The following is a 25,194-nucleotide window of genomic DNA, read 5'->3' on the forward strand; positions in this document are numbered from 1 at the left end:
TGATCAGCTGTGGGGCACGATCTTTTTTTTTACTTTTAAAAGCAATTTTTACAAACTATTTGGGCGAATAGGTTGTAAAAAAATTGCTTTTAAAAGTAAAAAAAAGGCTCTGACGATCATGCAGCTCAGCTGTGATCGTCAGACCCCTTTTTTTTTTTACTTTTTAAAAGCATTTTTTTACAACCTATTCGGGTGAAAAATAGAGAGGTTGGAAAGAAACAAGGGAGGAAAAGGGGAAGAGCCTAGGCACAAAAGAATAAAATGATGACACTGGGATTAACACTGGGGAAATAAAAAAGAGGAAAAGGGTAAAAGGGAAAAGATCAGAAAGGAAGTAAGGGCAAACTAGTCAACTAAGAGATTCAAAATTTAGAGAAAAGAAACAGAAGAAACAACAATTTTAAAAGAAAAAAGGAAAATAAGAGAATGGGATGAAGACAGAAAAATCTTAAGAGATGGAGTGCAGGGGGGACCAAAAGAAAATGGGTAAAAGGAAAAATTAATGGAAAGTAGGTTGGGAAATAAGATAATTATATGTGAATTTTATTATGATTGAATATCAATATTTATGATTGTAATAATTGATTTTAGCGAAAGTAATACTTATAGGCATAAGTGATTTCTATTAGGACTAATATTGATGAGTGTAATATTGGTCTTGATTATTTTTTCTTACGAAGAGATAAGATAGTGTTTTTTGAATTATAATTTATTAGGAAGAAATTAAGATGATATTTAAAGGAGATGTGAAAAACAAATTTAAAGAATTTTGTCTTTGAAGTAAATGGAAAAGATGATGAATAATAAATTGGATAGTGTTTTGTATTTGAAAAAAGGAGCTGCGAAAAATGAATTTAAAAAATATTTTGTTTTTGATTAATAGAGTATTTGGAATTATCTATTAAGAAGGGAAATTTATGGAAGAGAGGAGAGATTGTAAACTTGATATTATAACTAATTTTGATTGTTGAAGGAGATTTAAAAAACAAATTTAAAGAAAGATTTTTTTTGCAACAAAATGGTAAAATGATAAATAAGGAAATAAAAAAAAGTAACTTGGTCCATTTGATATATTAAATCATAATAGGAAATTAGGAATTAAGGTTGGAAAGGACTGTTTTTAAATTAAAGGGTTGTAAATTGAAAAAGGGAATAAGAGAAAATAAATTGATAATAATGTAAGGTTTGGGGTTAGGGCAAATGTTAATGTTTATATATTAGATAAGCAGAAAGAAAATAAAATAAAAAAGCAGAGAGAAAGAATGTTATGGCAGAAATGGAAATATGTAAATTGTTTTAGGGATATTATAAGTTGTACAAGTTTTGAATTGGGAAATGGGCCATTTCAAATCTTTGGAGGGCCTTTGGAGGGAGTGGGAAAGGCTGTTTTCGCCCTTCCCAGATAAATAGAGAGGATCTGGAACCAGGTAAGAAAGAAAAATGGGCCTACCAGGTCATTGCGTGCCAGTAGCGGGGGGGAGGGGTGTGTGCGCGCATGTGCAGGGCAGGGCGCATAGAATTATCGGTGTGAGCACCTGTGCACTTGACCCTCCCCCACCCCCCCTCTCCTGGCATGTGATGGCAAAAAGGTTAGCCATCACTGATCTAGGGTGTTGACTATTCTTGCCAGCTTAATATCATCTGCAAATTTGGTAAGTTCCCCTTCTATTCCCTCATCTAAGTTATCTATGAAGATATTTAAGAGTACTGGGCCTAAGACAGAGCCTTGTGGGACTCCACTGCTTACTTCCCTCCATGTAGATGTAGTACCATTAAGGACTACTCATTGAGTACATGACTTACAAATCCATCTCATGGTGATGCTATCTATCCCACTTTTTTTAGCTTACCAAGAAGTAGCTTGTGGTTACTTTGTCAAATGCCTTGCTGAAGTCTAAGTATACTATGTCCACAGTATTTCGCTGGTACACTAATTTAGTCACTATGTCTACAGTACTGCATGAAAAGCAAACTTCCATTATTCTTATTAAGAAGTAGTTGAACGGGGCCGCATAAGCATAGGCAAGTAAATTTACCCCCAGACTAGTTGCCTGAATAAAAGTGAAATTATGAAATTTATGTCAGAAGAAGAAGGAAACACGGTTGTAAAATTGGAACAGTGGGTTTGGAATAAAACAAAGACATCATTGTGAAAACATCTCTTTTAAAAATGGTGCATAGAGCATGCTCATGTCATGTGTAGTAAGATTATAGGTCTTTGTATTGCAACATTCACAAGTTTTTGCAACTTCAGTATTTGTAGTACAAAATGACAAGCTTCTGACATTTCAGCAAATATTAATGAAGAAATCAAGAGAGTCTCGGCTCCTAATGGAGTGTGATTATGAAATCCAAATTGTTGCGATCATCTTGGCGGGCTCCTCATGAGTAGTCCAGATTAGAGAAAACACAGGCACAAATGTTTCTCGGGATGAGAGAGCCTCGAGCTAACTCCAGACCTCTCTTTTATTAGTAATCAAAGTACAGCGTCATCAAAAGGCGTTATTATGGCTACACATCTCATATTACATGAAAAAGGAAAGCATCCATATATTCTCCATATAGGTTTCACATTCTACAATATTACAGTAAATCACGTGGATTTCTAGGAAAGCGATACCTAAGGTAAAAACAAAACTTAACTCTGCTATGTTATCATATTTGGCTTCGTTCCCAGCATATTCTTCTGCTAGCCGAGAGGCCCATCTCCCCATTATCAGAGGTTACCTCAGTTGTCAGGAATGTTAGTTCAAAGGGATCGCTACACAGTTTATGTTCTACAATATTATGAACAAAGAGAGAACGAATAGGGCCCTTCAGTAATCATCTAGCTGAATCCGCTTTTATACTCAGATTATTTCGGTGCCAAGCTCCATACACGTGTCCAACCAGCTAGGCCGATCTACACATATACTATGGCCACCTGATTCCCACACCAAATTGACTGTACCTTAGCATAATCTGTTTGTATGATCTCAACCTTTGCTTGTCTCAGTTAAATTACTCTTTGTTTCTGCTGCTTTAAACATTAGTTAAAAGTAATTACCGCTGTCTGTCTTTCTCAAGTATCCAAACCACCAATTATGCCTTTTGGCACTTCCTGGCCAGCAACACTATTCGTTTTCTGTCTCTGCCCCTGTCATTCCTCTTTTCCTTCAGACACCAGTTACTAAAACAGCGTATGTGAGTCATTTTTTCAGAGGATATAGTTTCATAATTGGTGTTCAACAAAATTTGGAGATTATGCTTTTTCAGCAGAATTCTTCTAATAAGCTATTAACCGCAAATGAAGACTTATTTCTTTTCTTTCAAGAAAGAATCTAAGGCCCATGTCAAAGCCTATGGGGTGTCAAACTCAAGGCTCACAGGGTGCTTAGATCTGGCTTGCAGGGCTCTCCTGGGAACAGCGAAGGACCAGCCTGTGGTCCTGCCAGCAAAAATGGAGCTCAGGAGGGCTGTGTGCAGAGCAATCACAGAACACTCACTGACAGAATGCTTGGGCCATCACAGGTACCTCGAACACAAGTGACATCGAGCTAGCCATGCCCACCCTGGCCATGCCCCCCCTCCTGAGGTCAAACACGACCCTGATGTGGCCCTCAATGAAATCGAGTTTGACACCCCTGCTCTAGACTATAATAACAAGTCTCCCTTCATCCACTTCTCTTTATTGATTTTTGTGTACTGAATCTAATCAAACACATGTAATAAAAATGTATCCAGAAAATAGCCAAGTGTTAAGTATCTCGGTTCATAAATCCCATAGATAAAAGAAATTTTTCAGAAGCGGAGAAGGAGTAAATGAGCGGGGATTTTGAATAGACTAAGGAAACATGGAATAAAAAGTCCTCTTCCTTCACTCTTTCTGACTAATTTACATTCACTCGCTAATAAGATGGATGAAATACTTCTTTTAAATAGATGCAACTCTGATTTTTACAACTCAGCAGCTCTCTGCTTCACTTAAACTTGGCTAAATGAGTCAATTGATGATAGCAGCTTGTATATCCCAGGGTTTCAGATACAAAGAACAGACAGACTTGCAGAAACATCAGGTAAAAAGAAGGGAGAGGGACTGTGTTTTTATATCAACAGCCATTGGTGCCAAAATATAACTATACTAAAGAAATTCTGTGACGTGGACTTAGACATTAATTATCAATTGCAAACAATTTTATTCTTCACGAGAGATTTCCTCATTTCTCCTAATTACTGTGTATGTTTCTCCACAAGCTTGGGTAAACAATGCATTACAAACTCTATCTGACCAGATTATGTGGGCCGAATTTAAATATCCATATTCACTCCTCATTACATTAGGAGATTTCAACAGTGCTAATTTAAGCAAAGAGCTATCAAAATATTTTCAGCATGTCAATTGCTGAAAATATTCTCACCAGAGCAAGAATACTTTACACCTTTGCTACGCAACATTAAAAGATGCTTATTGGTCTTTACCACAAGCAGCTGTGGGACACTGATCATTGCATGATTCACCTTGTACCTGCTTATAGACAAAGACTTAAAATCATGAAACCAACAATTAAAGGTAGGTTAAATGAGGACCCAGTTTGTGGGGGCAATAAGCTGACTTTGTATAAATATACAAAAGTATGAAGGCTATTGCTTAACGCATTGTAAGCCGCCCTGAGTCTCCGGAGAAGGGCGGCATATAAATCAAATTAAAAAAAAAAAATCAGTGAGGTCTTGGACTGAGGAGGCAAAGCAAAAGCTACAGGCTTGCCTTCACTGCACTGATAGGAATGTTTTCGAAGATACCTCTGCAGACTCGGATGAACTCACAGATACTGTGACATCATATGTCAGTTTTTGCTGTTGCTGGTATCCTTATGATTTATATTGACTGTTTCCTAATATGATTTGATTGCTTATTTGTTTCCTATGACTATCATTAAGTGTTGTACCTTATGATTCTTGATGAATGTGTCTTTTCTTTTATGTACACTGAGAGCATATGCACCAAGAAAAATTCCTTGTGTGTCCAATCACACTTGGCCAATAAAGAATTCTATTCTTTTTTTAAAAAATATTTTTATTGAGTTTTTAAGTTTTAAAAACAAAGTAAAGAAAAATACAACAAAAAAAATACATTAAAAACACATAACAAACATAGCATTATATCATATATTATTTTACAGCTTACTGTATTGACATGGATATGTATTCTCTATTCTTATTCAATCTTTCATCTACGTACTTATATTTACATTAGTATATATTTACAAAACCATCATTATCCGGTTGACACTGTTCAGCAATTTCCACTTCCTGGTTTTAACCCGGTTAAATTAACATTCCGAATTGTTATTTTGATTTCTTTTTTCTAACTAATCATATAGTTTATTCCACACTCTATAATATTCCGACTCTTCCCTCTCCTTAATTTCCAGCATCATTTTATCCATTTCTGCACATTGTAGAATTTTTCGAATTACTGTTTCCTCTCCGGTACATTATTTTGTTTCCATCCCTTGCTGCCGTTGGCAGCATATATTAAGTATTAGATATTGTAAAGATTTGTCTATTTTGGGGTTAATTATTCCTAATAAATAGAGTTCTGGTTTAAATTCCATTTTTAATTTGGTAATTTCCTCCAGCCAATTTTTAATTTTACGCTAAAATTTTTTTATCTTGGGGCACATCCACCACAAATTAGGCTCACCACATATTTGCCTAATTTGTAACCACATCTCCAACAATTAGGTGATAGATTTGGGAACATTTTGGCCAATCTTTCTGGTGCCAAGTGCCGTCTATGGAACATGTTATACAAATTTTCTTTATAGGCTACTGCCATTGTTAATTTATAGTTTCTATCCCACAATTTGTCCCACTTTTCTAATTCTATATTGTGCCCAAGGTTTTTTGCCCAACAGATCATTGTTTCTTTTACTGTTTCATCTTCCATTTTGTATTATTAAAATACAAAGAAATTGTAGATTTTTGTGATCATTTTTCCCCACAATCCTAATAAAATTTTGTCTATATCCAATTGTTCTCTGTATATTCCATATTGCTCCTGATCCTTTTTGAATCTGTTTTTTTTTTTGTAAATAAGGCCACCATTCCATATTTAATTCTTGTTGTTTCAAATCTTGAATTGATTTTAATTCCCCTTTCTCATCAAGTAGGTCTGCATATCTTATCATTTTGCTCAAGTCCGTGGTGTTTGGGTGTAATATTGCTTCCATAGTTGATAGTCAGATTGGGACTTTTGTATAATGATCCTTCTTAACTTGCTCCCAGACTTGTAAAAGGGCATTTCTTAATAAATGTCTTTGGAAATTTTTATTTATTTAAAATAAATAAATATTTATTTTTCCCATCCCAGAGAAAACTGTGCCAGCCAATCTGGAGAACATGACCTTCTATCGTTAGAACTCGTTTGTTTTGTAGCTGAATCCATTCTTTAAGCCATGTTAGTGCTGCGGCCTGATAATAGAGCTCCCAATTGGGAGACTAAAGCTGCCTCTACTTCTACTATTTTGCAATATTTTAAATTTAATGTGAAGTTTCTTCTCTGACCAGATGAATTTTGATATAATTTTATTTAATTGTTCGAAGAAATTTTTCTCTAATTTGATCGGTATAGTTTGAAACAAGTATAGCAGTTTGGGTAGTATATTCATCTTTATTGTTGAAATTCTACCAATCAACAATATTTGCAATTTAGACCAAATTTCTAGACTCTTTTGGATTTTTTGTAGCAATGTATCATAATTATCTTTTTTTATCGTGGTGCATTTTGCCAATTGCTGAGCACATTGTAAGCCGCCCTGAGTCTTCGGAGAAGGGCGGCATATAAATCAAATTTAAAAAAAAAAAAATCTGTATTCCTAGATATTTATTTTTTTTAACTCTTGAAATCCCCAGTTTCTCCTCTAATTTCTCATTCTTGTTTATTTGTTAAGTTTTTGGTCAACATTTTAGTTTTGTCCTTATTTATTTTGAGCCCTGCTCAAATTGGTTTATATCTTCGAATAGTAATTGTCCAGATTCTAAGGGTTCTTCAATAATGAATACAGGTCATCGGCAAATGCTTGGACTTTATATTCCTGTAATTTAATTTTTAATCCTTTTATGTCTGAATTTTCTCTAATTTGTGACATTAATATTTCTGTGGATAGAATGAATAATAGGGGGGACAGAGGGCATCCCTATATTGAAGCTTTCCGTATATTCACCATTTATAATTATCTTTGCTCTCTGGGTCGAATAAATCGTTCTGATCATTTCTATAAAGTTTTTCCCCCAATTCATTTCTATTAGTTGGTTAATCATAAAGTCCCAATTCAGGTTATCGGAAGCTTTCTGCACGTCTAAGAATATCAGAGCTATTTGCTTGTCTGGGTGGGCTTCATAATATTCAAGTGTGTTTATTATAGTACTCATGTTGTTTTGATGAATCTGTTGGGCAAGAAACCATTTTGATCTGATTTAATAATTTCATTTAGTATAATTTTAATCCTCTCTGCTATTATGGCCATAAATATCTTATAATTGGCATTTAACGAGATTGGCCTATAGTTCTGAATCTTCTGTTTTTTGGTGTTGCTTTTGGGGATGAGTGTTATTAGAGCTTCTGTCCAGGATTTTGCTATCTTCGCATTCTCTAATACTTCATTGTATGTTTGCAATAACAAATTATCTAATAATTGTTGGAATTCCTTATAAAATTCAGCCGGGATTCCGTCTGGGCCTGGCGTTTTATTATTTTTTTGTTTTTGTATTGCCCTTTTCAACTCAGATGTCATTATCTTCCCATTTATTATTTATTTATTTATTTATTTATTTATGAGATTTATATGCCGCCCTATCTCCAGCCGGACTCAGGGCGGCTCACAACAGTAATTTAATATTTCTTTAGTTAAATCTGATATGATTGGATGGCTCCTTTCTCTCAAATATCTCTTGATGTCACTCTCCTCTACTTTTCTTGTCTGTACAGGGCTTGGAAGTAGTTTATTGCTATGGTTTTTATTTTGTCTTTCTGGAAATGTACTGTCCCTTCTTCATCTTCTAAAATTTGTATTAATTTTTTTTCCTTTCCTTTTTTCAATTTATGAGCCAGCCATCTACCCAGTTTGTTAGTGTTTTTGAAGTAATTTTGTCTGACTGCTCTAATCTTTTGTGCCACTTCTTCCTGTGTAATTAAATTTAATTTGTGTTTGGTTATTTCTTTCTGTTCTTTAATTTCCTGATTTAAAGGTTGTTATTGTAATTTAAGTTCTAATTTTTCCAGTTTTTCCTGCAGGTCTATATATTGTTTCTTTTTGCTTTTATTTCTTCGAGCTGTGTATGCAGTGGATATACCATCACATATGCTCTTAGTGTATCCCATAGGTTTTCATGGTCATTTGTTCATTCCAATTTTCTTTTAAAAATAATTCTAATTCTTTTTTTGCATATTGAATATAGTTTTTTTTTCTTTTATCATCCTCTGGTTTATGGTCCACCTCCCTTTCTTCTTTACTTCTCCTTTCCATTTAATTATTGGACTGTGGTCCACTGCGATTTTCATCGTAATTTCTATTTCTGATATTCCTTTTGCTGTTTCTGGATCCATCTACGCTATATCTATTCTGGACCATGCTTGATGGGGATTGGAGAAGAAGGTATACTGAGCCTTTTGTAGATTATTTTCTCTCCATGTATCTTTTAAATTTAGTTCTTGGGCCATGTCAAAAAATATCGTTGGTAAGCTTTTCCTATCGTAATTTTTTTTTGTCCCTGTTTTATAGTCTTTTTTTAGATCTATGACTCCATTAAAATCTCCTAATATACAAATGTTATCTAATTCTAGTGTTATTAATTGTTTATATAATTTGCTATATTTTTTTTGTAATTTTTTTTATTATTATCTCAATCATAAACATAAAATATAACTTTCAAGAACAAAGTCTCGATCCGGTCATAGATAGGTACAACGCTTACATTCTTTTAACAAGCTCCATTCCCATTTTCCATTACATCTTTTAAACATAAAAATCAAAACATGAAGAGAAGAAAAAAAAAGTTTTAACATGAATTTGCTATAATATTTTTTCTGCCTTATGTTTGGTGCATATATAATTGCAATGACCACTCTTTTTTGTTTTATATAAATTTCTATCAATAGTGTCTTTCTCTCTTTATCTGCAAATAATTGTTTAGGTTGTAGCCATTCCTTTATATATGCTGCTATTCCCCGTTTTTTCAATTCAGCTAATGATGTAAATAATTTTCCTAGTTTAGGGGCTTCCAAAATATGACTTTTTCCCTTTTGTATGTGCACTTCCTGAAGGCATATGATATCCATATTTAACCATATCCATATTGTAACTTAGTTATTGTCTGACTTCTTTTTATCTTTATTTAATTTAATCCATTTATGTTAACTGGAAACAAATTCACCTCTTCTTCCATCTTATTACTTATTGGTTGCTCTTATTTCTCTCCTCACTTTTTTTTTTTTTAATAGACTTTATTGAGATTTTTTACAGAACAAAAATAAATGAGAAAAACAAACAAACAAACAAACAAACAAAACAATCATTCAAACAATAACATAGAACACATAAATATAATAAACATTTTCAATTTGTATCGGATATGCAGTGTTTAAACTATTTACATAAATAATACTTGTTGATATTTTGACTCACTTTTTACCAATATTTAACACACCTTTGATCTTTCTTCCATTTTGTCATGCAACCACTTGTACCACCTTTCCCACACCATATAGTATACTGACTTTTCATCATTTAATTCATAAGTTAATTTAGTCATCTCTGCGCACTCGAGTATTTTCTTAATTGTAAGCTCTTCTGGTGGTTGAATTTTCTCTTTCCAAAACTGTGCGTATGCCAATCTAGCGGCTGTGATTATGTGGATCATTAAATGTGTCATTTCCTTTCTATATGGCTTCTTTATTATTCCCAGGAGGAAAATCTCTGGTGTTAGTTCAATATCTTCCCCAATTATTTCGTGTAACCATCTCCTGATCTTACTCCAATATCCTTTCGCTTCCGGGCATGTCCACCACATGTGAAAGAAGGTGCCTTGGCCATGGCCGCATTTCCAACAATTGGGATGTATATTAGGATATATCTTCGCTAGTCTGGCCGGGGCTAGGTACCACCTATGAAACATTTTGTAATGATTTTCCTTATATGCCACCGCTCTGGTCAATTTAAGATTTCTATTCCATGCCTCCTCCCATTCCCCGAAATTTATATTGCACCCTATATTTTTCTCCCATGCAATTATTTGATTCTTTGTAACATCTTCAAACTTCTCATCGCTTAACAGATAATTGTATAATTTTGCCAGAATCTTTTTATTTGTTCCCATCAGAACTTTATCCAATCCATTTGGTCCCGGTTCTAGACCATATTGTTCTTTGTCCCTCTGATATCTGGATTTTACTTGTGAGTAGGTCCACCAATCTAAGGTTATTCCTTGCTCTCGTAAGGTATCATTTGGTTTAAGCCTCCCTCCTTCGTCTAGAATATCTTTATATCTGGCCATTTTCTCCCTCTCCCACCTGTTTGGGTGAGTCAGGGCCTCCATCGTTGAGAGCCAATTTGGGATTTTCTTGTAATGTTTTTGTCTGATCTGGGTCCATGTTTGTATCAAGGAATCTCTAATTTTATGTCTATAGAAATATGTCTTCTTTTTCCTCTCCATTTCCCAAATGTGGGCGTGCCAGCCTTTTTGCAAGTCATGGCCTTCTAGAGTAAGAATTCTCGCATTTTCCAGGGTGATCCAATCTCTTATCCAAACTAGCTTGGCTGACCTATAATATGTTTCCCAATCCGGGAGTCCAAATCCACCTATATCTCTTTTGCCTCTTAAAATTTTAATGGAAAATCTCGGTTTTTTCCCCTCCCATATAAATTCTCTAATGATTTTGTCTAATTCTAGAAAGAATTTTTTATCTAAATTTATTGGTATATTTTGGAATAGGAATAATATTCTGGGGAGGATGTTCATCTTAATTGTGGCTATCTTGCCCAAAAGTGATAGTCTTATTTTTTTCCAGTTATCTAGGTCTTGTTTTATTTTTCTAATTAGGGGAATATAGTTATCGTCTTTCAGAGTCGAACATCTTGATGTAATCCAAATTCCTAAGTATTTAATTTTTTTAGCAACCTGTAGTCCTAATACTTCTTCTATCTCGTTTTGCTGACTCTCAGTTATGTTCTTAATCAATACTTTAGTTTTAGTTTTGTTCAATATGAAGCCTGCCACCTCTCCATATTTACTTAATTCCTCCAATACTTTAGGTCCCGACTCTATAGGGTCTTCAAGGATTAGGGCAACGTCATCTGCAAATGCTTGTGTCTTATAAGTCTCCTTCCTAATCTTCATTCCTTTTATTTCATCGTTAGCTCTAATTTTCCGTAGAAGGACTTCTAGGGCCAGAATGAACAATAGAGGGGATAGGGGACAGCCTTGCCTTACTCCCTTACTAATTTGGAATGTTTTAGTCCTATCCCCATTCACCAGGATACTCGCCTTTTGGTTGTTATAGATGGATTTGATCATCATTTCAAAATTTGTTCCGAATTTCATAATCTCAATTTGTTTAATCATAAATTTCCAATTTAGGTTGTCAAATGCCTTTTGAGCATCGACAAAAATCAGAGCCATCTGTTTTCCGGGGTGTTCCTCATAGTACTCTAGCGCATCTAGCACAATTCTCATGTTATCCCTAATTTGTCTCCCCGGTAAAAATCCGTTCTGGTCTTTATATATCCAATTATTTAAAATCTTTTTCATTCTTTCCGCAATTATGCCCATGAATAGTTTGTAGTCCGTATTTAGAAGCGAAATTGGTCTGTAATTTTGAATTTGTTTTAGGTCGGCACCTTCTTTCGGCACGAGTGTGACATGCGCCTCTTTCCATGACTCTGGAATTTTATGGTCCAACAGTGCGTCATTAAAAATTTCTACTAATTTCGGTTGGAGTATTTCTTCTAATTTTTTATATATTTCCCCTGGAAATCCGTCAGGTCCTGGGGCTTTATTGTTTTTCAATTTGGAGAGGGCTATTTTTAATTCTTCAATTGTAATCTTTCTATTAAGCATTTCTTTCTCTTCATCAGTTATTTGTGGGAGTTCTGCTTTTATCAAATACTTTTCTATTTTGTCATCTGATGTCTCCCCTTCTTTATATAGAGATTCGTAATATTCTCTCACCCTATCTCGTTTTTCTTCCTCGTTAGTCAATAATTTGCCCTTAGAGTCCTCTAAGGTATGGATTATTCCCCTTTCATTTTCCTTTTTTAATTTATAGGCCAGCCACCTCCCCGATTTGTTAGTGTTCTCAAAAAGATATTGTTTCGTTCTTTTCATTCTTTGTGCTAATTCTTCTTGCTCCATGATATTTACTTTATGCTTCCACATCATCCAATTTTCTTTGGCTGCTTCATCTTCTGGATCATCTTGGAGTTTTCTTTCTGCTTCTCCTATATGATTTAAATAGTCTTCCAGGGTCTTCCTTTCTTGTTTATTTTTATGAGCAGTGTATGAAATCACAACTCCTCTCAGGTAGGCCTTCATTGTATCCCAAACTATTGCACGGGATGTGCCTTTATTTTCATTTTCCTTGAAAAAGAAATTTATTTCTTCTTTGAATTTTTGTATACAGTCCTTGTCGCCCAGTAATTTAGCATTGAACCTCCACCTCCGTTGGTATTTTCTCTGAACAGACTTCCATCTAATCTCCAATGGATTATGGTCTGCCCAATCATTTGGGTTAATTACAGCTGTTCCAATTTCTAACCCCAAACTCCTACTGACCCATGCCATGTCAATTCTAGACCACGACTTTTGTGGGTTTGAAAAGAAGGTATATTGTCTGTCATTTGGGTGCAAGGTATGCCAGATGTCAATTAGATCCAATTCATCAACTAACTCAAAAAAGGCTCTCGGTAAATTTGTCCTTTTATTTTTTTTTACTTTATTGCTCTTGTGGTCCTTCTCCGGATCCACAATGCCATTAAAATCCCCTATCATACAGATTTCATTATATGCCATTTTCACTAATTGTTCGTGAAGTTTCTTAAAAAATTCTCCCTGTTTTTTATTCGGGGCATAAATGCCCACTAATAATACCTTGGAATTCCCTCTCTTAATTTCAACCATAAGGATTCTACCCTTTGTATCTTTAAATTTCAGTTCTGCTTCAATTCCTTTTTTTACGTAAATAGCCACCCCCCTCTTCTTTTTCTCTGCCAGCGAATCAAATGTTTGACCAAATTTTTTATATTCTAGACATTTACTTTCTTCTTTTTTTATGTGTACCTCTTGTAAACACATTATATCAACATTTTGTTTACCTAGTTTTGTTAATATTCTTTTCCTCTTTTTGTATTCATTTAGTCCATTAACATTTACAGATATTAGCTTCAAGTCATTCATCTCTATACCCCTATCTGATTATTGGTTCTTGTTTGTTTCTTACGGCCCTTACTGGTCTTGCTTTCTTCTCTTTGGCTTCTTCTTCTTCTTCTTCTGTCTTCTCCTCTACAGTTGCTTCGTTTGTGTTCTGTTGGTGTAGGGCTTCCTCCTCCACTACTGCTGTTTCTAGTTCTTCCTTGCTCCCCTGCTCTTCTTCCACACCTTTTAACTGGTCAAGGAAGTCTTGTGCTGTACTCAGGCTTTCTATTTTTATTTTTCTTCCTTGCCAGGTTATTAGCATCCCTTCTGGGAGAAGCCACCTAAATAGTATCTTTCTTTTATTCAACTGTATGGCCAAAAATCTATATCCCTTCCTCATCTCCTGGACTCTTCTTGGTATCTGTTTTAAAATTATTATTTCTTTTCCTCGGTATGTAATCTGTTCATCCCTTGCCATGTTGTAAAGAATATCTCTAACTTTTTTCCGTGCGAAGCGGATATGTACTTCTCTAGGAAGCTTGTTCCTTCTTGCATAGTTAGTCTGGACTCTATATACGTCGTCCAGCTCCCTGATTATCGCCTGTTTGTCTTGGTGGAGTGCCTCGGCTATCAGCTCCGCCATCTTTTCACCTAGGTCTTCCTCTTTGTCCTCGACAACATTCTGAAATCGTAAATAGAAGGAGGCCCGGTCCATCTCCAATTGAATTATTGTGTCTTCAATCTCTTTATTTTGGCTCGTTAATGTTTGGTCCACAATATCTAATTTCTTTTCAGTTTGGTCAATTCTTGTTTCGGCTTTTTGAATTCGCACTTCATTATTAACTATTGATGTTTGGATATCATTCATTTTCTGGTCCAATGCATGTATGTCTGATTTTAATTCAACATGGTTATTTAACAGTTTTTCCTGCATTGCCATCATCGTTTCTTGAATCAAAGTTAATGATGCTTGCAGGGTTTGCATTGCCAGGCTTTCTGTTGATTTTTGTGTCGCCGGAGAGGTTGTCGCTATAGTGGGATTAGAGGGGGTCTTTTTTCCTGTTTTCCCCACTGTGGATGCCATGCTTGTCATTTCTTTCAAAATTTTCTTTTGCTCTCTAATTATCCTATCAATATTACACCAAATTTTCATTCGCCAGTTAGCGCCTCTATTATCTTTTTTTTATTATTATTATTTTATATAAATGTATATTTGTATATATATATTACTGTATCTACTTTTTCCTTCTAAATTTATAGACAAGTATAGCTAGTTTTCCGGTGGGCAATCAATATCAATATCTATACTGTAATTCTAAACTCCTCCTCACAGTGTATTATTTAAATGTATTAAATATTAAATTGGCTTAATAAATATGTAATAAATATGTTAAATAGTTCAATACTATATAAATCAAAATATCAGTTAATCAACAGTTTACAATCAATATATCGAATGTAGCAATATAGCAATTAATTTGGCTAAATATTGTACTTTTTTAAATACTTAAATACTTAAAATACTATAAATACTATAAATACTACAAATAGAAACTTTTAAATATTTTAAATGCAATTATGATTTTAGATACTATAAAAATACTGATAGATACTATAAATGCTAAGCAGCTAATTAAGTTTATAGAAAGATTTTAAAATATCAAAGCTTGAGAGTGTATAATTTTATCTAGTCCAAGAAGAAATCAATTTGTCAAGATATGTTCAATTTTAACAGTCAGGATACTGAAGACAGAATATCTGGGAGTTCAAGTGCTATTATTAATTAATTTTTTTTATATATATATATATATAATTTTTCCTCCTTCTTGGGATATACTCAATTCTTTTTTTGCTCAGTCTCTGGTCTTCTGTAAGCTCAGGACGTTCCTCCTAGTTCAGCACTCTATGGTATTTCTTGCTGCCAAACTGTCCACCGCTAGGCAGATTGTTCCTCCGTCCTGTCACACTAATGGCTGAGCTTCCTGTTCATTGCAAAAAAGAAAGCCAGACTCGATCCACCCAATTTCAACCTCCGCTGGGTCTGCTTGTATTCACAATAAAAAAGGAAAGAGGAAATAAATGCTGGTCTTAGATTTTCTCACCGATCCTCTCTTGGCACGCACACTGTCAATACAAATTTCCTTTCTTATTTCGATGCCGGCTCGTTGGGCTCTCTCTCTGCCAGGATACTCAGGAAACTTTCAATTGCCGCCTCTCTCGTTTGTGAGACGCTCCTGCCTGACTTCACCGGCCCCTTTCTTGATGTCTTCTCTCCTCGATGCAGGGAAGGTGTGTGTCAATCCTCACTGCAGCATCCGATCTCTCTTGCTTCCATCTGGCTGCTGGTTACCACGGCTTCGCGTCGGCCATTAATTTGGCCGACTCACGCGTGCTGGATTTGACAGAGCCGCCCGGTCTTGTGATCAGCGTTTTGCGCCCGCTTTCACGCTTGCCCAGCTCGCTGTCTCGTCCGTGGGGCTCTCCGGGCTCCACGCCCCTCAGGGGTCCCCAAAACACGATGACTGATGGTGTTGAGGAGCAGCGGTCACTCTCTCAACACCATATCGCCGCGGATCACCAACCGGAAGTCCGGATCACCAACCGCACCAATGTGCACTCTTCTTCCATCTTATTACTTATTGGTTGCTCTTATTTCTCTCCTCACTTTTATCTCCTTTTGATATCTTGTCTTTACTCCTTCTCTTTCTTGAATTCCTTGTTTTGTTGTCTCTCTCAGTTCTTGGTCTGTTTCAATTTCCTCTGTCAGGTGTTCCTCTTGAATCCTTGATTCAAGTTCCTCTCTGCTATCCGATTCTTCTCTAAAACATTGTTCATAGAATTCCTGGGCTTTGTCGATTGTGTCTACTCTTATTTTCTTTTCCTGCCAGGATATCAACATTCCTTCAGGAACTAACTAGTGAAACATACTTCTTTGTTTTATTAATTTTGAGGAGAGAAACTGATAATTTCTTCTTTTGTCTTGGACTCTTCTTGGTAATTGTTTGAGTGTAATGATTTCCTTTCTCTTATATATTAATTGCTCTTCTCTCGTTCTTCTGTAAATTTCGTCCCGTGTTGATTTTTTCGTGAACCTTATGTGAACTTCATGAGGAAGTCTGTGTCATCGTGGATAGTTAGTGTGAACTCGATATACTTCATCAATATTGTTTTGAATTTCATGTTTACTCATTTGTAATGACTCTGCCAATATTTCCGTCATAAGGTTACAGAGATCTTCTTTGCTTTCTTTTACATTCTGAAATCTTAGGTAGAAAGAAGATCTTTCTAACTCTAAATGGATTATCGTCTCTTCAAGCTCTCTATTTGCTGCTGTTAATTTCTCCTCCTTGTCTTCCAACTTCTTTTCGGTTCGTTCTGTCCTTGCCTCTATTGTTTTAATTTTTTGCTCATTTTTTGCTATTGTTTCTTGAATCTTTTCCATTCTGTCATCCAATTTTTTTATATCTCCCTTTACATCACCCACTTCTCCTTTCATTTTTTCATGATTATTATTCATGGACTCCTGTGTTTTCATCATTACTTCCTGTATCATGTTTAATGCTGTTTGTATGTTCTGTAGTGTTGAGCCTAGTTTCTCAGTATTTGGCATGTCCGTTATTAATTTTTGTCCTGCTGGAGAGGCTGTCACTGGGGTTGCCTTTTTTACCATTTTTGTAACTGTGGATGTGTTTGACATTTTAAGTACTTGAAAAAATTTGTTCCACCGATCCATAAAGAATTTACTCCTATGTCGTAAGAAGTTCTACCTAGATCACTGCCCCAATTTTATCTCTCCAGAAGTTATACTAAGTAAAATGCAAATTTAATCTGATCAACTGTAAATTCTATTTTCTATCACCATTAATATACCAATCAACTATTGTATATAGCAATATTTTTACTTATTAGTGTTAAACATAATATCTTAAATTAATCTACAGTTTCTTCCAATTCAACATATATAATAGGCAAAGAAGTAAAACCAAATCTATAATCAATATATGAAAGAGTAAATGTTTTATAACTAATTATAGGTATATAGATAGGAGGAAGGAAAGCAATTAATATGTTAGAATATATTTGATAGAAAATATGTAAATTTATAAATATATAGAAGATGTAGAAGATAGGCAATTAATTATAATTAAGTCCAGTTCCAAAGTTCACCCAGATAGTCAAAAAAGGAGGCTGCTGCTTTTCATTTCTCCAAGATGAAAAATGGCTGCTATCAATAGATTGCACAGTCACTGTCCCTTCTCCACAGCTTCTTCATCTCTTTCTTTTTTCCTTTCCAAGTAGAATCTGTTTTCATCTGCTCTCAGCATAAATCTCACAACACTGTCTCTATCGCATCAAATTTTCCAGTCTTTAAACACGGCAGTCTTTCAGATCACCATTCACAATACACAAAATACTTTCACTCTCAGTCCATTCAATACTGCCTCTTTTTGCTTACTTTTTTCCTTTCTGCTCTCACAGCTTAGGCACCGCTTTTCACACTTTGGAGGCTCACTCAGTCATTTCTTGACAGATTTCCTCAATTTAGGGGAGTAGAACAGTGTTCTATTTGCTTAAACTTTTACCGTCGATACTTCCTGCTGTTTTTCACTCTTTCACTTCCTCGCCATTTACTTGGGCCGTCACACCTCTGGACCTAGCTGAAGAAACAGCTGGTCTGTTCTGCACCGGATTTCAGGGAATTCACCCTCTGCAATGGGGGATCGCCCTTCACCCCATCATCTCTGAGTGTTCCCTTTTCTTTTGCTGTCCTCTGCAAAGTCCAACTTTACCGTTGCTGGTCTCCAGATGCAAAAAATTGGGCAGAAAGAGCCTACTTCTTCCATCTTCCTACAACGCACCACCATGACTCCACCCCAAAAGCCAAAAAGAATTTTATTCTATTCTATTTTGTGAAGACCTATGTGTGCTGACCAGAAACCTGTGAATATACAGTAACAACAATACGGGGGTGTGCTTAAGCGCACTGGCGTGCCTACTGTCCCTGTCCTATGTCCCCATTTATTTGTATTCATTTCCTTCATTCATGTCCATGTTCATATTCATACCTGCTATCTTATACATGTTTGACAAATAAATAAATAATAAAAACAAACCTTGGTTCACAGTTAAACTTAAGCAGCTACATCATGCCAAAGAGGAAGCCTACAGAAAAGGCAATAGAATGCTGTACAATCAGGCCAGAAACATATTAACAAGGGAGGTCAGAGCAGCAAAATGAAACTACTCTGAAAAGCTAAGGAATCAGTTCTCAACAAATGAATCAGCAAATATGTGGAAAACTCTTAAAAATATCACTGGTTACAGCAAACTTCCTTCCAATGCTGAAGGAAATCGACAACTGGCAGATGACCTAAATGTGTTTTACTGTAGGTTTGAAAGGAAACTACTGCCACCTATCTCCATAGTCTCCATCTCAGACACACCAACTGTCAACTCGGAAAGCATTCCTGACCTGCTCTCGAGGTGCCATAGGCAGCGGGATGGGGAATCAAACATTTTTTATTTATTTTTTAAATTTATATACCGCCCTTCTCCTGAAGGACTCAGAGCTGTGAACAGCCAAAGGTAAAAACACAAAATACAAAATTTAAAAGCAATTTAAAATAAATTAAATAATTTGGCCCAACAGTTTAAATACCCGATTAAAATTCAGATTAAAATTAAACAATTTTAAAAATTTAAAAATTAGGCCAGCCTGGCTTGGTGAAAAAAAAAGTCTTTAGGGCCCGCCGAAAAGTTTGTAAGTCCGGGATTGTCCGTATCTCCGGGGGGAGCTCATTCCAGAGGGCAGGTGCTCCCACAGAGAAAGCTCAACATTGTTTGACTGATGGCACCCTGAGGAGTCCCTCTCTGTGGGAGTGTACTGGCCGGTGGGAGGCTCTCTGCGGCAGAAGGCAGTCTCATAGATATCCAGGTCCTAAGCCATGGAGCACTCTAAAGATGATAGCCAACACCTTGAATTGCACCCGAAATGATGGTACTGCACCAGGGGTGGGTTCCAAACTTTTTTACTACCGGTTCTGTGGGTGTGGCTTATTTGGTGGGCATGGCTTGGTGGTCATGTGACTGAGTGGGCGTGGCCAACTCAAAGTCACTCATGGCAAGGTGGGGCAGCACCTTGCTGTGAGTGACATCAAGTTGGCCACGCCCACTCAGTCACATGACCGATGCTGCAGAGACAGAGTAATTTCCTATGTACCTTCCCCTGACCCTTGGGCTGACAAAATAAAAGCCTGCCTGCCTAGCAGCCCAAACTGGAAAATGAGGGGGGGGAGACACTTCATATTTAGAAAAATAGCCTTTCTTTTAATCGCCTCATCAAACCACAAACTCCTCCGATCAGGGCTTCAGTCTCTGAGTAACGGGTTGGACGAAGAGTGGGGAAGTGACTAAAGGGGGAGAGAGGGACAAAGCCCCCTTAACGTGGATGCACGTAAAAAAAGGTGGCATTTTGACAAACTTCTCCCCAAGACCAAGAAGAGATTTATTTTCCTCTCGCCCTCCCCCACAACATTTCCAAGAGCCTCCAATTTTGCAGCAGCTGCTGCTCCTCACCTCTCCTGTCCCGGAAGTGGAACCAGGCACCGTTTCCTCCCCCAAGTCATTGCTGGAGCATCAGAGATCTAAGAAAAAGTCTTCTACCTCTTCACAATCAACTTTAAGAGAGGCGAGAAGCCAATGCAAAAGAAGTGGCAGTGGAGGCAACAGGGCAGGGCATGTGTGTGTGACAGAGAAAGAGAGAGAGAGAGAGATCCAGCCACCCTCCCCCAGCACCACTGCTGCTCCTGCCCCGCTCACCTCCAGCACAGCAGCTCTGTCTCCCTGAAGGACCGCCCACCCATCCACTGGCCAGGCTGGAAGGCAGGCAAGCATGGTAGGGCCATGAGGAAGGGAGCTAGCTAGACGAGCAGCCCCGACATGCTTGCCTGCCTTCCTGGTGGTCCCCATTGCTTACCTTCCTCCCCCACCACTGCTTCTTTTTTTGGCTGCTTACCTTCTACGGCGGCTGGTCCAGAGTCGGGAAGGCAAGGTAACTGAGTTTTTGGCAGCCCCCAGCCAGCCGTCAGTGCTGGAAAGTGGCTGGCCAGAAAGCCTCCGAAAAGGCTTTTTTGCCAGCCACTTTCTCCCCAGGCTGCCAAAAAGCATCTGCTGTTGTTGACATGTTCTTTGCACATGCACATTCCATTGGACTTGCAAGGCAATAGGATGTGCATGCGCAAAGAACATGGCGGAGATGAACCAGCCAGGGAACCGGTTCGGGGGCGTGGCCAGCCAGCAACTACTACCGGTTCTCTGAACGATGAGAGATTTTTACTACCGGTTCTTGAGAACCGGTGCGAACCAGGAGCAATCCACCACTGTACTGCACCCCGAAACCACGGATGATCTCACCCAGCGGCTTCAGATAAATGTTGAACAAAAGGGATGAGAGGACCGACCCCTGTGGCACCCCCACATATAAGGCGCCTTGAGGTCGACCTCTGACCCCCCGTCAACACAAACTGTGACCAGTCAGAGAGGAAGGAGGAGAACCACCGCAACACGGTGCCCCCCACCCCTAACCCCTCCAACCGGCGCAGCATGATACCATGGTCAATGGTATCAAAAGCCGCTGAGAGGTCTAATAGTACCAGGACGGAGGAACAACCCCTGTCCCGAGCCCTCCAGAGATCATCAACCAATGCGACCAATGCCGTTTCCGTGCTGTACCTAGGTCTTTGCAGTTGCATTGAGGAACTTGCACTTCAGTCAAAACAAAGTACATTCCAGCCTGCCACATAAAGGTCATATCCATGCAGACCCACAGCGGCCGAAGGGAGGGACCTCTACAACCCATGAAATTGCTTTGTTGGAGAATGTGACTGATAACACACCTTGGGGGGAGGGGAAAACAGGGTCAGAGCCGGCACGCAAATTAAGTGAGGTCAGAGTTGGCTTCACTTGGTCCATGCCGACATGAAGCTCCTAAAAATAACTGGATTTCTTTTTTTTTTTTTATTGAAAAGTTTTATGAAAAATACAAACATTTTCACCCCCCCCTTCCCCCCTCAACCCCCCCTCCCCTTCCCCCCCCTCCCTTCCCCTCCCTCCCCCCACCCCCCTCCCTAGACTTCCCAGAACGAGCACAGGGTATAGCATTCACAAACCAAGAACTAAAATGTGCTAACAGATTATTACATTTCATGTTCTCCCTAGGTCCTTAACTCCTTATAACTCAGAAAAAACAAACATAAACTACTTAATATTATTTCATTCATAAGCTATATGAATCTTCTTATTCGGATACTTCTTCTGTATGTAATCAATCCATTTTCTCCATTCCGATATATATCTCTCATTTAAATGGTCTTTAAGGTATGATGAAATTTTTGCCATTTCCGCCAAATGCACAACTTTTAATGTCCATTCCTCAATAGTAGGTGGATCTTCCTTCTTCCAGTACTGTGCCACCAGTAACCTGGCAGCCGTTATTAAGTTCAAAACCAGCTTAGTCTCTATTACAGTACAATCCGTAACTATTCCCAACAGAAAAAACTGTGGTGTAAATTTAATTTTTTTCTTCAAAATATTTTGAATAATCCACCATATTTTTATCCAAAAAGCCTTAATCTTTTTACATGTCCACCATATATGGAAATATGTAGCATCTTCACACTCACATCGCCAACACTTGGGTTGTAAATTTGGATACATACAAGCCAGTTTTTTTGGGTCTAAATGCCATCTATAAAACATTTTGTAAAAATTCTCCCTTAAATTTTGTGCTTGTGTAAATCTTACATTTCTAATCCATATCTTTTCCCATGTTTCCATCATTATTGGTTCACCTACATTTTGTGCCCATTTTATCATACAATCCTTGACTAACTCTGTTTCTGAATCTATTTCCAGTAATGCATTGTACAACCTTTTTATGTGCATTTGACCTTCATCTCTTATTTGCTTTATCAAATTCTCATCCTGCTGCAAAATACCAATTTTTTGATCTTCTCTCCATCTGCCCAGCAGCTGTCCATATTGAAACCAAGTCTTAATAATCCCTTCTTCTTTTAGTTGTTCCATGGATTTTAACTGTAGTCTGACTCCTTCCTTATAAAGGAGTTCCTTATATGTAATCTTATCTTGCTTTTGCTCTAAATTTATGTTCTCTATCGCATGTCTGGGTACTGTCCATATTGGTAACCTATCATTTAGTTTATATTTATACTTTTTCCAGACCCGCAATAGAGCATTTCTTAATATATGACTTTTAAAAGTCTTATCTACTTTCTTATCATACACTAAGTAAGCATGCCAGCCATAAACCAAACCATATCCTTCAATATTCAATATCTTTTCTTCCGTTAAGTTTATCCAATCTGTGATTGCTGAGAGGGCAGCAGCTTCATAGTACAATCTTAAATTGGGCATCTTAAGACCACCTCTTTCTCTAGTATCTTGCAATATCTTTTGTTTAACTCGTGGTTTCTTCCCTGCCCACACAAATTTGTTTATGCCCTTCTGCCATTCCTTCAAGTTCTCATCTTTTTTAAGTATAGGTATCATTTGAAAAGGAAATAGAAATTTTGGTAAAATATTCATTTTTACAGCGGCTATCCTTCCCAGCAAAGACAGTTGTAGTTTTTTCCAGTTGTCCAACTCTTTCTGTATTTTGTGCCATAATGGTTCATAGTTGTACTGATATAATTTCGTATTTGCAGTCATAATATAAACCCCCAAATGTTTAACCTTCTTAACTACTTCAAATCCTGTTAACCTTTCTATCTCTTCTTTTTGGCTCCTAACCATATTTTTAGCTATTATTTTTGTTTTAGCTGCATTTATTTTAAAGCCAGATACTTGTCCATATAAGCAGGTTATATCCATCAAGGCTGTAATCAATTGTACCGGTTGAGTTAAGGTAACAACCAGGTCATCCGCAAATGCTCGTACCTTGTATTCATGCTGTCTAATTTTAATTCCCTTAATTGCATTCATCTCGCGTATCTTGTTTAATAAAATTTCCAGGGTCAAAATAAACAATAACGGACGGGACAAAGGACAGCCTTGCCTTGTTCCTTTTTCTATGTTAAAAGCATCTGTTAACTATTATTTGCGCTGTTTGTTTTTGATATATTGCCTTAATAGATTGTACAAATTGTTCTCCAAATTGCATCCTTTCTATTAGTTTTAGTAAAAATTGCCAATTCAATCTATCAAAGGCTTTCTCAGCATCCAAGAACACACGCACTGTGGGGACCTGGTTGTTCCTTCCCAAATACTCTAATAAGTTAACAATTTGCCTTACATTACTCTTCATTTGTCTACCGTTTATAAAACCAGTTTGATCATGGTGAATCATTTGCTGCATGACTGTCATTAATCTATTCGCCAAAATTTTAGCAAATATCTTATAGTCTGTATTTAATAATGAAATTGGCCTATAATTTTTAGGATCTGTATCGTCATGCCCTTCTTTTGGGATCAACGAGATAAATGCTGTCTTCCAAGTTGGAGGTACCTTTCCTCCCTGTTGTATATTGTTAAATAATTCTTTCAACGGTTCTATCATTTCCTCCTGTAGGGTTTTATAGTAAATAGCCGTCAAACCATCCGTCCCAGGAGCTTTACCCACTTTCAACTGCTTAATTGCTAACGCAATTTCCTCGGAAGTTATCGATTGATTGAAACTATCCCTCTGCTCATTTGAAATTGTATAAATATTCTCTTTCTGCAAAAATCTCTCTATATCTATATCTTTAATTTTATCACCAGTATACAGCCTCGAATAAAACTCTAAAAAAGATTTTTTAATCAATTGTTGCTCATAAACCTCTTTACCCTTATATTTTATTCTCTCTATTGTCCTTGATTTTTGCTTTTTCCTTAACAAATATGCTAACCACCTGCCTGGTTTATTGGCATTGTAAAAAGTATTATGTTTTGCATATCTTAAATTAGTTGCCACTTGATCTGCTATTAACATATTAAATTGACCTTTCAATAAATTGATTGCCTCTTTAATTTTCTTATCCGTTGGATTAGCTACTAAAGCCCGTTCCTGTTTACTAATCTCATCTTCTAATTCTTTTCTTTTTGTCCCCTGTTTCTTTCTATATTTATTATTCAAATATATCAAAATTCCTCGCATATATGCCTTACTTGCATCCCATACCATTTCCATCGATGTGCCCTTTTGCATATTCATAACAAAAAATTCTTTCATAAATTTTTTACACTCTTTTACATTTTCTTCATACCTAAACAAATTATCATTTAACCTCCAGGACCTCCTAGGCCCTTTCTCATACTCCAATTCCAGCCAAACTGGACTATGGTCTGTCAATGTTCTTGAGCAAATCTTCGTATTTTTCACCCTAGATAAAAGATCGTTAGTAATTAGTATAAAATCAATCCTTGAAAAGGATTGATGTCTATCTGAAAAAAAAGTAAAATCTTTTTCTTCCGGGTTTCTTTCACGCCAGATATCTCTCAACTCCCAGTCATCTATCATTTCCCAAAACGCTTTGGGCAATTTTGCTCTTGTTAACACATTTTGTTTAGGTCCCTTCTTGTCTTTTTTAACGTCCAAAACACCGTTCCAGTCGCCTAACAGGATACAAGTTTTATATGCCCACTGTGTCAATTTTGAGTGTAGTAAATTATAAAAGTTTTCTTGTTGTTGATTCGGGGCATAAACTCTGATTACAAGTATTTTTTCTCCTTTTACTAAAAGTTCTATCGCTAAAAATCTTCCTTGATTGTCTGCTTCAATTAATTTAGCAACTAAGTCTCTTTTCAAAT

This window comes from Pituophis catenifer, unplaced genomic scaffold (assembly GCF_029215685.1).
Source record: "Pituophis catenifer annectens isolate HBS135680 unplaced genomic scaffold, rPitCat1.0.hap2 SCAF_7, whole genome shotgun sequence".
In the NCBI taxonomy this organism is placed as follows: Eukaryota; Metazoa; Chordata; class Lepidosauria; order Squamata; family Colubridae; genus Pituophis; species Pituophis catenifer.